This window comes from Camellia sinensis, chromosome 10, assembly GCF_055761805.1.
Source record: "Camellia sinensis isolate YWXY chromosome 10, ASM5576180v1, whole genome shotgun sequence".
Taxonomy (NCBI): domain Eukaryota; kingdom Viridiplantae; phylum Streptophyta; class Magnoliopsida; order Ericales; family Theaceae; genus Camellia; species Camellia sinensis.
In genome coordinates this window covers 45,235,576-45,251,958 of record NC_138970.1, presented here as the reverse complement: position 1 = coordinate 45,251,958, position 16,383 = coordinate 45,235,576, and the positions used below count along the sequence as shown (strand labels likewise).

Here is a 16,383-nt window from a genome sequence, read left to right as displayed (position 1 = left end):
CTCCCACACAAAACAATGTATGCAAATGCAATGCTCAATCAATACACGTATTTTCTGTATCAATGCAATAATCAAAATTAATGACTTAACCAATGTGATTAGTTTCAGTTATTCCTAATCCACATGCAATGTCTACAACAATCACGACTATCCTCCACCGATAGCCCAAAACAGTTATTTCTAGACTGGAAATAAATATATCAACAATTCAATGGGCGAGTGATTTACATTATCCAACTACACCATTTAGGCAATAAATTTCCCAATTTCATGAATTTAACCAAATTTCCCAATTCCCTTAAATTAATTATACAAATTAATTAATTTAAACAACTAGGGTTTTTCCCAAAATTATCAAAGTAACCCCAACTTATCAAAATACCAAAACTTAGAACAAAACTTATAAAATGGAGTAGGAAATCCCTACCTCGAAGAAAACAACCCAAATGGAGAAGACAGAGATGAATACCCAAATACCAATGTGCTCCAAATCGCCAAATGTTCAGATTAAATGAAGGCCCTCGACTCCCTCTATCTTTTTAATAAAGCAGCTAGGGTAGAAACACACTCTAAATAGATCAAACCTAAGAGAGAAGGTGAGTAGGGAGAGAGAGAAGTCGGACCTTAGGGTTTGGAATCTAAAAAGATGATGAAAACTGATTAAAACCCGCTGCTGTCTAATTAAACTGGACAGGCTCGCTCGAGCGAAGACTTGGTCGCTCGAGCGACCAGACACAAGAAATACTCGCTCGAGCAAAGAAAAGCTCGCTCGAGCCAAGAATGCAAAGCTACAGGTCCAAACTAGACGCAAACTCTCGCTTGAGCGACCAGACCCCGGCTCGAGTGAAGAATCAAAAACAACAGCTCGCTCGAGCGACCAACTCCTCGCTCGAGCGAAGATCCAAAATTCTGGACAGCAACACTTGATTTCTAAACCCAACCAACCTGAAACAATCCTGCCCAACACATCCTAACTCCAAATGAGAAAATAAGGGACAACAACAACATTTATACAATGACAGAATCTACGGAACCTAAGTCCGGATACTATAATCAAATGGGAAAAGACCGGGGTCGCTATATCTAATATGTGACATTGTCAGTTACTTTAAAATAAAAATAAATAAAAAATAAAAAGGAAGAAAATCTTCATCTCACATTAAAAGTATGCCTTAGTACTGTGCATGATAACTTTGTTCATTTGTCAAGTTCATTAAAAATAAAAACTGAAATAGTTAAAAATTAACGGTTTTCATTAATGACAATCAGGTTGCACTGATGCTTTCAGAAATGGGATCTTCTTTGGTGGATGTTTTTAGAATGGTAAGACCTCAATTCTTAATTGTTCATTGTACAATTCCTATAGGGATGAACTGAGTGATGGCTTGCTTGTTACATGGTCTTGGGTAAGACTCAACTCAAAAACTAGCTATTGAGGTAAGGGTGCGCTCATGCTTATATACTTAATGTTACTTTAGTAATGTGGGACTTTGCTTCACACCCTCCCTCACACCCAGCGTGCTCACTCGGCAGCACTTGCGATGTGCATACCAGGGACACACACCCTACCCATACCTGAGTACTCTGGCTTTGATACCATGTTACATGGTCATGGGTAGAACTCAACTCAAAAGCTAACTATTGGGGTGAGGGTGTCCTTACGCTTATATGCTTACTAGTAATCGGGTGATATGGGACTTTTGTATAGGAATTAATGTTGAACTTTTGTGTAGGAATTAATGTTGCCATCTTGGAGACTATTATTTGTTTAGTTGATCAGAACATAGTTTAGTTGAATGGTTTGACCATGCCTCATTGTCCCTGATAACCTCCTGAAATGTAGTAGTGCTCAAACTTTTGATTCATTTATGAAAGTGAATTACTTAGTAAAAACAAAGTTGATATCTATTTAAAGAACCTAAAATATTTATGCTGCTTTTGTGCCTTGTATGGTTTAGTGAACTTGATTGCAATTATTCAGGCACAACGTCTTGTGTTATTAACACCTTTTGAGATTTTCATAGGATTCGATGGAATTTAATTATTTTCCTGTTGACAACTTTCTTTTATTGAATAAAGTGTCAAATTATGCTCACAAATTCCTTCATCTATTTCTAAATGCTGGTTCTTTAATCAGTTACTAAGTTCTTCAGGTGGCATTTCAAAGAGGTTGTGGTACAAGGAATGGATAGTTTGATATTTGCAGCTCTTTAGTCAGTAGTTATTTGATGGCAATGCCGCATTAAATACTTATTGCTGTCATCAATAGGCAAAATCATTGAAAACCTTGAAAAGTTTTCTAGCAGCAGACCTTGTCTCTTAGGAAGATCTCTGATAGAGATAATTAAACTGCTAGCATACTTTAATCTTTTCAGTATTAATGTATTTGATTATTATTTTTCATCAAATTACTCCAATGTGGCAGGCAACCTCTCGATGGGAAAAGAGACAAGCTAAAATGTTGGTAAAAACTCTGATATTTTTTCCTTTTTCTTCATTTTCTTTTTTTGTGGGTTCTTCTGTATTGGATTTCAGCTATTATTTGGTGTCTCAATATTTTTCATATCTATGCTTTTTTTGATTTTATAAAAGCCTTTCTTGTAATCTTCTTTATTCATTATTAGCAATGCATTTTTAAACTGCATTGCCTACAATTTCACATGGCAATTATTATTTGTATTAGTGAAGCAAATGTTTCCTAAATAGGCCACAAACATGGAATGACGAGAATGATGGCATTCCAGTTGAGATATATATTAAACCTACGATTTTCTTTATGTTTTGACCTTGGATATTGTCTGCATCATGTTTCATCTTTTAATGCTGCACTGGGCAGGTATATTTGTTATGTTCATTGATTTTTGTTATTATAAATCAAAACAGTGTTAGGTTTGACGAATGGCTTATATATATTGTGTCCAGGAAAAAGCTAAAGTGAGGATGATGAAGCAGAAGGGTTCTGATCAAACTGAATCATATTGGAGCAACCTCTGGGGTAAGCCCAGAGACTATCAAAATACAGGTAACAAGGATTCAACAAAAAAATTTTGCTGATTTTGATGTTTAAAATCATGGAAAGCGGTCTACTTCTATTATTCTGATATAAATATTTTGTCAAGTGCAAATATCGGCTCTATTGTTTCTCTCATATGTTTCCAAGAATTCTTTAGCTCGATTGAGTATACATTGTTGGCATGTGTTTGTTCCTAAAGTTGTAGAATGTGGTAAAATAATACGGCATATGCAAACTTGCATTGACCTTTCCACTGAAATTTATTATTTCTTTCCATTAGGTAAAATGCTGTCCAAATTAATGTTTCATGTACTTTGGGAAGCAGTGTATGTTGCATATGCCAACCTATATGCAACATACACTGATCGAAGCAGTGTAAAATACTGTCCAAATTAATGTTTCGTGCATTTTCCATTAGGCAAAAGTACAAAAGTGTTATTGGACAACATTTTACTTTGGTCGGCATATTACATTACATTATACTACATTGCAAAAGTGTTTTGACAAAATTACATTGATCCACCCTATCAAAAACAACTCTAACAAAAGCAATGAATTTCTTATATTATCCTTTCTATCTAAAATGACTTTTTCGAATAGTAAATTCCTAAATTACTGATTCACTTCTTGAATAAACTCGGTGATTCCATGTTGTCATCTCCCTTTACCCAAACGCACTATTATCATCCCCATGAATGATGATAAGTACGAAACACTGCCACCCACACTTCGCGACCATAGCCTCACAAGACCATTGTCACCCAATCTTTCAACTCTCTCTCTCTCTCTCTCTCTCTCTCTCTCTCTCTCTCTCTCTTTTCCGCTCTTCATCAAACCCAACCATCCAACATGACACCCATGCCACATGGCCGAAACAAAAACAACCAAACAACAAAACCATCTTTAGCAAGTGATCACACTATAACCATCACCACAACAATTACCATTGTTGTCTTCTACCACCATGCACCACCCATCACCACTCACTACATCCTTGAACTTCACCAATAATTTATTTTAGGAATCCAAAATGGTGTCTTATAGCTAACGATCTTATTTGCTTCAATCCATACCACCTTAAACATTGCAAAACACCCACGTTTGCTAGAACAAAATCCATCATTATAGTCATGGAATTGTCATGTCGTCTTCTCTCACCTAAAATTTTACATTGTTTCTTTAGAATTCTACAACTCTCTGCATTTTTTTTTCCAAATTTTTAATTTACTCTCCATTTTAAAGATTGATATAGGTGTAGAAAGATTAAACTAAATTACTTGTGGAATGAGATTTTCATTTGCAATTTAAATATGGAGGTTGTGGATCTTCTAATTCTTAAAAGAAGTGTGGGATTCTTAGAAACTGTGTACAACTTTTGTATTGGCATGTATAACAACCCAAGTGAGTTGGTTAGGTGGATTCTTGGAGTTTCAACTCCAAAAGGTCCCACATGAAGTGGGCTTGATTCCAGCTCGAGCTTGAGCACGCTTTTATTTTCCAAAAAGCTCCAAATTGCCTTGCTCGATCAACGCTCAAGCGGGCTCTAGGTTTGGATCAATTGTTGACCTAATTAGGACAATATTTTTTTTTTTTTTTATAAATTGATACCTGGTTTTCTTTGTAATATAAGGAAATGTACTTTGGAACATGTATGGTGATTTAACTGCATCATCTGGTATTGTTATTGAGATGTTCAACTTGTCGGCCTGTATAATGATCTGTATACTTTATATCAACCAGAAGATGCCTGGTCTTGTCAATTTTATTTCTTGGGGAAATTGGTTACAATTCTCAATTCTTTCTTTGCTTTTATACTCTGTTTCCCACATGTTGGTCTTTTTATTTTTGATTTTTTGGATTTTGCATCAGGAATGCAATTTCTACTTCAATCATTCTAGGTTAAAATTCTTTTGGTTTTACTTTTTTTTGGAATATTTTATTGTTCATATCAATATTTAGTACTAGATATCATTAGTCAATAGTCAAAACTGGATATTATTAAATAATTGTTACAATTCTTTTCTTATAGTAATTATTGATTGGGGATTAATCATTGTTGCAATGTTTGATGTGTTCTGCTCTCTCTGACATCTTTTTATGCATTCATTACGTGGTTGGTTTTTTCAATGGACTTGTTACCAGTATGGAAACTTCCAAGGTGCATGTCCATGTCCAAAATCCAAATAACAATATTTTGGGCATATAGTCAAATGTGCATGTCCACATGTTGGTCTTGTTACCAGCATGGACACTTCCTGACATGTGTTGGGCATATAGTCAAATGTGTTATATTATTATTTTTTATTAGTTTTAGACCAAGACACACTTCTGATGCTTGGGGGACACACATGTCCATTGCTTACACACACACACGAAACACAGCACAAGTAACTTAGCCAATACAATGGTAAAAAGAAAAAAAGAAAGTAACAATTGTTGTTCAGCATTCTTGTTGTTTTCATTTTTTTCTTGATACGAGTGTTTCAATGCTTTATAGGTGGTTGATGCTTATGCATTGATTGGGGATGTTTCTGGTCTTGCTGAAAAGATACAAAGCTTCTTTATGCAGGAGGTTCTCTCAGTAGCCCATTCTGTCTTGAAAAATATTTTGCAGGAGGTATGCTGCTGCATTCTATTATCAATTGAATTCATTACTGAAGCAGCTGGAGATAAACAAAGTGAAAAGAAACAAGATACTAGCATATCATTGTGTTTGTGCGTTGGTTTGGACTTCTTTGGGCCAGGTGTAGTTTATCAATCTGTAGATTTCCTTAAGAACAAAAGAAAGAAAAGTGTATCTCGTCCCTCATCGCATAGTTGTCTCATTTTAGTGGGTCTTATAACTCTCCAGTCATCTTAGTGTTATGCCCTTCTGGAGGTAGTGTGTAACGCCCTCAAAAATTAACCCATTATATATATCAATGACATGCATTATTTAAAGAAAACACTTCAATAATTCATTATAATATTCATCAGAGTCTTACTAAACAAAAACATTACATGTAACATCAAATTAAATGCCCTAACGGCTTACATCTTTCCAAGCCAACACTTGGACACCAAAAGTATGAGTTCTAACTCAAATATAAATAAAGCCCTAGGCTTGAGTGTTTACATGTACTAACAATGAAAAAAAACAAATAACTAGAAATAGTCTTCAAAGTCCAAGTCCTTCCAAGCTAAGTCCTTGGAGGTAGCTTATCACCTGAACCTGAAAATGATGTTCCCATAAAGGGTGAGCCACAGCCCAGTAGAAATATACTAAACCACATATAAGCAATGAATAAAGCAATAGCATTCAACAAATGGTTAACCAAGATAATCAATTACTTCATTTTACAGTCTCATGACACTATTGTCTAAGACACGTTTTACTTTCCAATTTTATCAACATGGCTCAGAACCTGGCCAAACTTACAACAGTGAATTATATATATCATATTCACATCCTTCCAATATCAGCAAACAAATGAGACTCAAGCTCAAATCAAAACACTTCATACTTCCAGATTGATACACATTTTAGTGTTGTATCAATAAAACACTTCTATATAAATAAGCACACATAAAAGTGATGCTAATGGAGTCCATCCCCTATCTCCTCCCAAACAAAATCCGGTTTAGAGGTCCATCCCCTATCTTCCCCTAAACCGTGGAGTACATCCCCTATCTCCTCCCATAGAAAACAATGTATGCAAATGCAATGCTCAATCAATACACGTATTTTCTGTATCAATGCAATAATCAAAATTAATGACTTAACCAATGTGATTAGTTTCAGTTATTCCTAATCCACATGCAATGTCTACAACAATCACGACTATCCTCCACCGATAGCCCAAAACAGTTATTTCTAGACTGGAAATAAATATATCAACAATTCAATGGGCGAGTGATTTACATTATCCAACTACACCATTTAATCAATAAATTTCCCAATTTCATGAATTTAACCAAATTCCCCAATTCCCTTAAATTAATTATACAAATTAATTAATTTAAACAACTAGGGTTTTTCCCAAAATTATCAAAGTAACCCTAATTTATCAAAATACCAAAACTTAGAACAAAACTTATAAAATAGAGTTGGAAATCCCTACCTCGAAGAAAACAACCCAAATGGAGAAGACAGAGATGAATACCCAAATACCAATGTGCTCCAAATCGCCAAATGTTCAGATTAAATGAAAGCCCTCGACTCCCTCTATCTTTTTAATAAAGCAACTAGGGTAGAAACACACTCTAAATAGATCAAACCTAAGAGAGAAGGTGAGTGGGGAGAGAGAGAAGTCGGACCTAGGGTTTGGAATAAAAAAGAAGATGAAAAAAAACTGATCAAAACCCGCTGCTACGTATATAAACTGGACAGGCTCGCTCGAGCGAAGACTTGGTCGCTCGAGCGACCAGACACAGAAAATCTACGCTCGAGCCAAGGAGGCCTTGCTCGAGCCAACAACCCAAAATCTCGCTCGAGCGAAAGAAATCTCGCTCGAGCGAAGAACTCAAACCCTCAGGTCTGTAACCAGACACACGCTCGAGCGAAGGAAATCTCGCTCGAGCGAAGAACGAACTAACTCGCTCGAGCGAAGAAAAGCTCGCTCGAGCCAAAAACCTCTGCTCTCAGGTCTTACTTCAAAACGCAATCCTCGTTCGATCGAAGAAACCCTGGCTCGAGCGACGGACCAAAACAAAGAGCTCGCTCGAGCGAAGAACTGCTCGCTCGAGCGAAGGGTCAAAAATCTGGGCAGCAACTCTTTGCTCCCAAGCTCAACCAACCTTCTACAAACCTGCCCATTGCATCCTATAACTCCAAATGAGAAAATAAAGGACAACAACAACAAATATACAATGACAGAATAAACGGAACCCAAGTCTGGATACAATGATCAAATGGGAAAAGACCGGGGTCGCTATATAGTGCATGAGTTTGGACTTATTTTTGTTCCGATATGGTTTCTCTCTGTTTCGTTTATACTTCTTTAAGATCAAAGGACAGAAAAGTGTATTCGGCCCACATCCAGTAGTTGTCCCACCCTAGTGAGCCAATAAGTCTCCATCACTCTTTCGTGAGTCAGGCCCTTTTGGAGATAAGTTTGTGGGTTTGGACTTCTTTGGCCTAGGCGTGGTTTGTGTGTTACATTTCCTTAAGATCAATAGAACCAAGTATATCATTATGGTTATCATTTTGATGCCACTGTATTACATGCAAAATTATAACCTTGAGTCATCCACAAGTGATGATCACCGTAAATGGAAATGGTAGAAGCGGAATATATGAATTATTTAATTATGTGAGCATATAACCCTTGATAGAGTGGATAATTAAATAATGGTTGAATGACACACACACACACACACACACGTAGACACTTTTTCATTGAACGACATTCTCAATGAGATACTATTTAAATTTGGCAGGACCTGGAACCTTCCAATATGCAAAGTAGTAGGTGTTACTTTTATATCTCTGCATACATTGCTTGGTTTTAGCATAAACCATGCTGGTTCTGATTTAGTTTTTAAATATCTTCCAGTTCTAGACTTACCTACAGTGATCTATGCCATCAAATACCTGAATCCAAGTTTAGGCAATGTTTATTGACAACACTAGCTGCCCTTATCATGCAATCATGAGCTTTCAACTAGCGGATAAGGTAAAAACTATCGTCATCACTGTATTATGGGTCATTTGGTGTTAATTACTCTGTTTATATTGTAGATTGTGATTATATATATATATATATATACATTTCTACTTTGTCTACAAATTTTAAAATTCTCTTACTAAATCATTTGTTATCATTGGTACATATCAGTTCACTGTCTGTGCTGATTCAATAGATATTAAACATTTTCTAGCTATTGCTGCTTGTGAAATTTGGTGCTGTAATTGATCTGTATCATATCAGTCATGCTAGGAACACAGAGTTTTGTGTCCCATTCCGCGTTTGGTTTCTATTGGCACCTGTTTTTTTTTTTTTTTTTTTGTGTGTATATTTCTCTTTTTCCCTGTAATGTATGCTCTGAACAGACTGGACTTTTGGTATCAGGTAATGACAAATCAGGAGGTAGTGGAGTGCATTAGGAACATAAAGGATGCTAAAGCAGCTGCTAAGCACCTTACTTGTTGATAGCAAATATTAGTAGTTTTATTTGTTGATAGCTGCGCATGGATAACAAATAGTTATGTTTCAAATTGTTATGCTAGATGGATGTGACTTGTGAATGAAAACTTAGAATAGTTGTATTGTGTCGAATGTTAATGAATTATGTATTGTGATTGAATGTTAATGATTCAGTTAATTTGAATGATGCTTTAAAATTATAGGTTTATTATGGATTGAATGAATTATTAGGAATTACAGATGTATTGTTTTCCTGCTTTGGCGACCAATTTATTAGTCGCGACAAATAAATAATTTTTTTTTGCAAAAAATGACAATTGCCGACCAAGAGTTTTGGTCGCAAAAAATACATCTATTGCCGACCAAAACAGCTCTTGGTCGTGGAAACTCACTTTTGCCGACCAAAAGTATTGGTCGCGGAAAGTAACAAATGGCGACCAAAATCTTTTTTGGTCGTGGAATGTCACAATTGGCGACCAAACTTTTTGGTCGCGGAATGTCACGATTGGCGACCAAAATTTTTTGGTCGCGAAATGTGTCAATTGGCGACTAAGAAATTTGGTCGGCAAAAGGCGACTTTTCGCGACCAAAGTGTTTTAGCGACAAAATAAATTAGTCGCGGTAATTAAATAATTAGCGACCAAAAATTTAGTCGGCAAATCCAACTTTTGCCGACCAACCAAAATTTTGGTCGCGAATTACTTTTGCCGACCCTCAATTGGCGACCAAAGTAGCGACCAAAAAAATTGGTCGCGGATAACTTTTGCCGACCAAAAATAGACTTTTAGCGATCAATTTTTTTGTTGCCAAAAGTGTTAATTCTTGTAGTGCATGATGACATTTCAGAGCATCCTTTTTTTTGTTCACGAAAAAAAAAAAAAAAAGACAGTAACCATTGAATGGTTCATAGGAATTATTTTAGCATTATGTATGAATTTTTTTTGTTTGTGACAATGCTATATGTTTTATTTGTATAGCGTTACTCTTTTTGTTTATATAAGTAAAAATTTTGTTGTAAAAAATATTAGGAAATTAATTTCAATTGTCATGGAGTCATCACAAAAACGTCAATCCCAAAACTATAAAAAAAAAAACAAAAAAAAAAAATTAAAAAACTTCTAATGGTAAAATTTTAAATGTCATGAAGAAATGTACTTTTAGAAGCTAAATAATTTAGTGTCAAAAGATTTATTTTTTAGACAAATTATAATTTTCATGTCGTTTTGGTGCCTATTTATAAAGTGGGCTGGTGCCAATTGTGAAACAAAAGCAATCCTCATTCTTAGCCTCTTTTCCGTAGTCTATAATGGAACTATACTCGTTTGTAAATGTTGTGAAGGGGACTAGTACTGTTGTTCCAACACTGAATGGAGGGTACTTAAAAAGGGCATACGTGACATTTTTAGCAGGTAATGGTGATTATGTGAAAGGTGTAGTTGCATTGGCTAAGTGTTTGAGAAAGGTGAAGAGTGCATACCCACTGGTGGTTGCAGTCATGCCGGACGTGCCGGAGGACCACCATAAGGCCTTGAGGTGTCAAGGAAGGTTGTGTCGTTCATGAGATCATCGAGCCGATCTACCCACCGAAGAGTCAGATTCCGATTGAAAGGATCCACAGTGAAGCCATACTCCACCAAGCTGTGTGTGTGGACTGTAAGTACGTACTATACTCCACTAAGCCTTGTACTCCTGGCTAGCTTTGGCCATTCATGCTTGTGCCTTTCACAATCTTCTTATTGCTTGCACTTGGGCTCAGTTTTGAGTTTTTCATTTATTATACTTTCTCTCTCTCTCTCTCTCTCTCTCTCTCTCATATTGAAAAAATTATACCAGTCGTTCATATACTTAGTTCATTGAGTTATTGTGGCTGTTACAATTTTAATTTGCTCGGTTTTGATCTTAAATTTTGAATTATATCTTAATTTGGTTAATTGAAAACCACAATTAGGATTTTGGACAAAAATATCATTTGTGAGGTACGTTTGACAATTGACTAATGTAGTCAAAAAGTCATTTAAGAAAAAAAAAACAAGAGAGCCACTATTCTCACTCTACTTTACTCTAAATATACTCCCTTCTTTGTCCTTATTATACATAGTTCCATGAATGCCCTTCCACACAAAAAACAATCCTTGAAAAAATTAAAATTCCAAAGGTATTAATGCAACTATGTCTAGTAAGGACAAATAAGAGAGTGTATTTGGAACAAAATGGAGTAAGAATAGTGGCTCCCAAAAATAAACCCAAAAAAATCAAGGATTTTCTTTTTATTTTCACTATTTTTTGAATGTTTCTATAAAAGGCCACTTTCCCAATCACTAGTTTTTATTTATTTTATTTTTTATTTTTTTCTTGTGTTTTGTGTTTTTTTTTTTTTGTTTTTTTTTTTATAACAAAAAATCAAAACCGTACTAAAAAAATCACTTTCCAAATCAACCCTCATCAACACATGCCATTTTTCTAGGGTAAAATAGTAATTTACCAATATTGCTTATATCCAATGGTAAATTGTCACTGAGTTGATTCCATATAATTTTGTCCTAAATTCTAAATGTGATTTCATTTAATCAGAGAAGGGAGAAAGGGAAGGAAGAGGAGAACAAGAAGCGGAAGGTGGTGGTCTGTCAATACCATGCGATTTTTGTAACTTAAAAAACCCACAATAAATTAGTTCTCTCCAATAAAATTAATCTACATAATAATATCAAATCTATGTTCCAATCCACCAGTCGTTAGAGAGCCAATTACATAGCACAAAAATATATGCCTTATTGCTTATGTTAATAACCAGAGATTGGAGTTTTGTTTGAAACATATTAATTGATAGGTGTTCTTAAATATCCAGTTTGAGGAGTACAACCAGATGATCTATTTGGATGCAGACATCCTAGTTGTTGACAACATCGACTACCTTTTTGACTTGCCCGACGGCTACTTCTATGCCGTCCCTGACTGTTTCTGTGAGAATATATGAAGCCACTCACCTCAGTACTCCATTGGGTACTGCCAACTATGCCCGAAAAAGGTCAGATGGCCAACTGAGATGGGTTCACCCCCTCCTTTGTACTTCAATTTTTTTGTGTTCGAACCTAGCCACGAGGCTTACCAAAACATGCTCAAGACTCTACAGATCACCCCACCAGGAATCTTTCCAGATCAAGTCAGTTATAGCATAATTTAAATAATTGTATCGAGATTTGTATGAATATGTACTATACAAACAATACATATCAGTGAATATTAGTATTGAAAGTTTAAAATTTTAATACATGTCAACTGATAATTAAAATTCTGAATTATATCCATGTATGGGAGTCTCTCCAATTAGGCATTTAACTAGAGGCACTATTCGATTTGGTGGGCCCATTTGTGGTCCACCTTAATTGTTTGACTTTCAGTAATCACATGATTATATCACATTAGTATTAAAAATCTAAACAGTTTATTATTGAAATTATACTGACCATGCGGTTATTGATCTTTAATCAACTTGATTTTATGCATTAATGATCTTTTAAAAAGTAGTACAAAATATACAATTTATAATTAAAACCCAATAGCACCTTTTCAGTTGGATGCACGAGTAGTCGATTCCTATTTTGATATATGAGGGATTGCCAAGTCCCCTGTGGTACTGAGGTTTATTGAAGTCATCTCCGCCACTATATATACAACTGTAGAAAGACAATAAAGATCAAAGTGCATACCTAAAGTTACAAATTTTCTCACCACATCCTATCAAATAGTCTACATGTTACCTAATATTACATCCATCTTTTGTCTAATTTTTTGTTTTTTGGGTGTAAATTATAGGATTTCTCGAACATCTTCTTTAAACACATGTTCAAACCCATTCCTGTGGTATACAACCTTGTTCTTCCAATTTTATGGTACCATCTGGAGATTGCTGAGCTCAAAAAAGTTAAAGTAGTGCACTATTGTGCAGTTGTAAGTATTTCCAACTAATCTAGAAAATCCGTTAATCTTCTTGAACTTCTTCCACATTTGTCTTGCTAATTTGAATTAGAACCATAGTTTGGTACACAAGTCCATTTTGTTAACTTTTTTTCACTTTAATTTCCAAAAATTTAAGGGGTCAAAGCCAAGGAAGTACACCGGCAAAGAAGCTAACATGGATAGAGAGGATGTCAAAATGTTGGTCGCAAAATGGTTGGATATTTATAATGATAAATTGCTTGATTTCAACGCTAAAGATTCAATCCCAGTGAGGCAGAAGAACATATTAAGGCCCTCAATCATGTCTTTGATTCTTGCATTTCTTGCCCAAGGTTCAATTGGCTATCAAATTATTGAATAGGTGATTATGGAGATTTTATTCTTTGCCTCAACAAGGAGCTTTTCCAACAATTGAATGAAAAACAAAGATGGTGGATAGATTGTTGTAATTGTATGTATGACTTTGTATGAGGTTTTTCCAACAATTGTAGTAAACCCCATACCATAAGAGGTTCACCAGATGGCTGTTAGGGAAAATATGTGATTCCCCACAAGTAAATCAATCAATGGGAATAAAAACTATGCGAAAAAATTAAATCAAAAGCAACACAAGAATTTTTATGTGGTTCGCTCAATGTGAGGTACGTCCACGGGATCGAAATCCGATTCCACTATTAACCAAAGAGTTTCCAAATGATTACAAACGAGACACAAATGGTCTTACAAAACCACCCTTAGGTAATTTCAAATAATCACAAATAAACAAGAGGAAAGACCTCACCAAATAGATGAACCAAAATCTTCAAAGCCAGAGTTGAAGAAGACCCAAAATAACAACCCAAATCAACTTCGAATTAGAGATAAACAAACTGCTACTCACAAAGCAAAGTCCACCAAATTGATTACCCAAGTCCCGAAATCAATTAGCCGCTACACTATTTCCACCAAATTGAATTGTAGCTGCTACTCTACTCCGGAACGCACACAAAACAATATATATATTGTTAAATCTTAGATTTGTTTCATCAAAATCTAGTTGTTATCAAATTGAATTAGGTCTCCAAAAAATTAGATATAATATATATAAAATATATTATACCCAAACCAAATCAAATTAGAATTCTTTTAACAAACCAATTGGGTCCCACACTCCAATAAGGAGATATACCCAACAATTCTCCTCCTACCGACTTAGGTGGAGATATCAACCATACCCGTCAAAGTTCGACACTTTAAATGTTTGTCCCTCGACAAAGTCTTTGTCAACATATCCGAAATATTATCATCTGTGTAAACTTTTTCGAGTTGCAATAATTTCGAATCTAACACATCATGAATCCAATGGTATCTTACATCAATGTGTTTCGATCTTGAATAAAAAGTAAAATTTTTACTCAAGTGAATAGCACTTTGACTATCACAATAAAGCACATACTTTTCTTGCTTCAAACCCAACTCTTGTAAAAAATTCTTCAACCATAACTCTTTCTTGCAAGCTTCCGTAATGGCAATAAATTCAGCTTCGGTAGTTGAGAGAGCAACACATTTTTGTAATTTTGATTGCCATGCCACAGCTCCCCCTACGAAAGTCATCAAATAGCCCGAAGTAGATTTTCTAGAATCAACATCACCGGCCATGTCAGAATCTGTGAACCCATCAAGCATCGGCTTTCCATCCCCAAAACACAAACACACCTTCGAAGTCCCTCGAAGATACCTTAGAATCCATTTTACCGCTGCCCAATGTTCTTTACCCGGATTAGAGAGAAAACGACTCACCACACCAACGACGTGAGCAATATCCGGCCTTGTACAAACCATGGCGTACATCAAAGAACTAACTGCTGAAGCATAAGGAACTTTCAACATCTCTTCTTTGTCTTTCTCACTTGTAGGACATTGATTCGAACTAAGCTTGAAGTGACCTGCAAATGGACAACCAACCGGCTTTGCTTTATTCATGTTGAACCTCTCAAGAACTTTCTCAATGTAGCTTTCTTGAGACAACCAAATCAGCCCCTCTTTGCGATCACGAACAATTTTTATACCAAGTATTTGCTTTGCCGGTCCCAAATCTTTCGTAACAAAAGATTTACTCAACTCTAACTTCAACTTGTTAATCATGGTAGAATCTTGACCCACAATTAACATGTCATCAACATAAAGCAAAAGAATAATAAATTTGCCATCCGGGAAATTTTTCACAAACACACAATGGTTCGAAGTGGTTTTAGAAAAACCATTATTTATCATAAAAGAGTCAAATTTTTTGTACCATTGCTATGGGGCTTGCTTCAGGCCATACAAACTTTTCTTCAATTTGCAAACAAATTTATCTTTCCCTTTTTCCACAAAACCTTCCAATTGCTCCATGTAAATTTCTTCTTCAAGGTCACCATGAAGAAATCCGGTCTTCACATCAAGTTGCTCAACTTCAAGGTTCATACTTGCAGTCATGCCTAGTATAACCCGAATAGAAGACATCTTCATAACTGGCGAGAATATTTCATCAAAATCAATACCTTTCTTTTGCCCAAAGCCTTTCACAACAAGACGTGCCTTGTACTTCAGATTCCTGCCATCATTCTTCAATTTGAAAACCCACTTATTTTTCAAAATTTTCCTCCCCTTAGGCAACTTCACTAAATCATAGGTGTGATTTTCAAGTAAAGAATTCATCTCCTCTTCCATGGCCTTTTTTCAATCACCTTTCTTTGCATGTTCAATTGCTTCTTGGTAGCTCTCAGGCTCCCCTTGATTGGAAATCAACACAAATTTATTGGGAGGATACTTTCTTGAAGGTTGTCAGTCCGTTGCAGATTTTCTCAACTCAAGTTGTGGTAGCAGTTCTTGAGTTGAATGCTCTTCCTCAATTTCAGGCTCAACTTCATTAGGATTAGCGTCATCCTCCACATCTTCAATAGGTGGCTGCACATCTCCCCCATTTTCATCATCAACTGAAGATGAAGGAGATGGATCCATGTCAATGAGATCACTAATTTTTAGCTCCGGTTGATCACCTTTGCTAAAGTCTTCAATTGCTTGGTCTTCAAGAAACACAACATCACGGCTTCGAATAACTTTCTTGTCGACCGGATCCCACAATCTATAACCAAATTCATCACGCCCATAGCCAAGAAAAATACATTGTCTTGACTTGCTATCAAGCTTGGACCTCTCATCTTTTGAAATGTGAACAAAGGCTCGGCAACCAAACACTCTCAAGTGCTCATAAGACACATCTTTGTCAGTCCGAACTCTTTTAGGAACATCACCATTCAAAGGATA

The 16,383-nt window shown here is 35.7% G+C and overlaps 1 pseudogene; it reads left to right on the top strand.

Annotated features, from left to right (window-relative positions):
* Nucleotides 1-4,323: 4,323 nt before the first annotated feature.
* On the top strand, nucleotides 4,324-13,456 carry LOC145800345 (galactinol synthase 1-like; annotated as a pseudogene).
* Nucleotides 13,457-16,383: the final 2,927 nt, after the last annotated feature.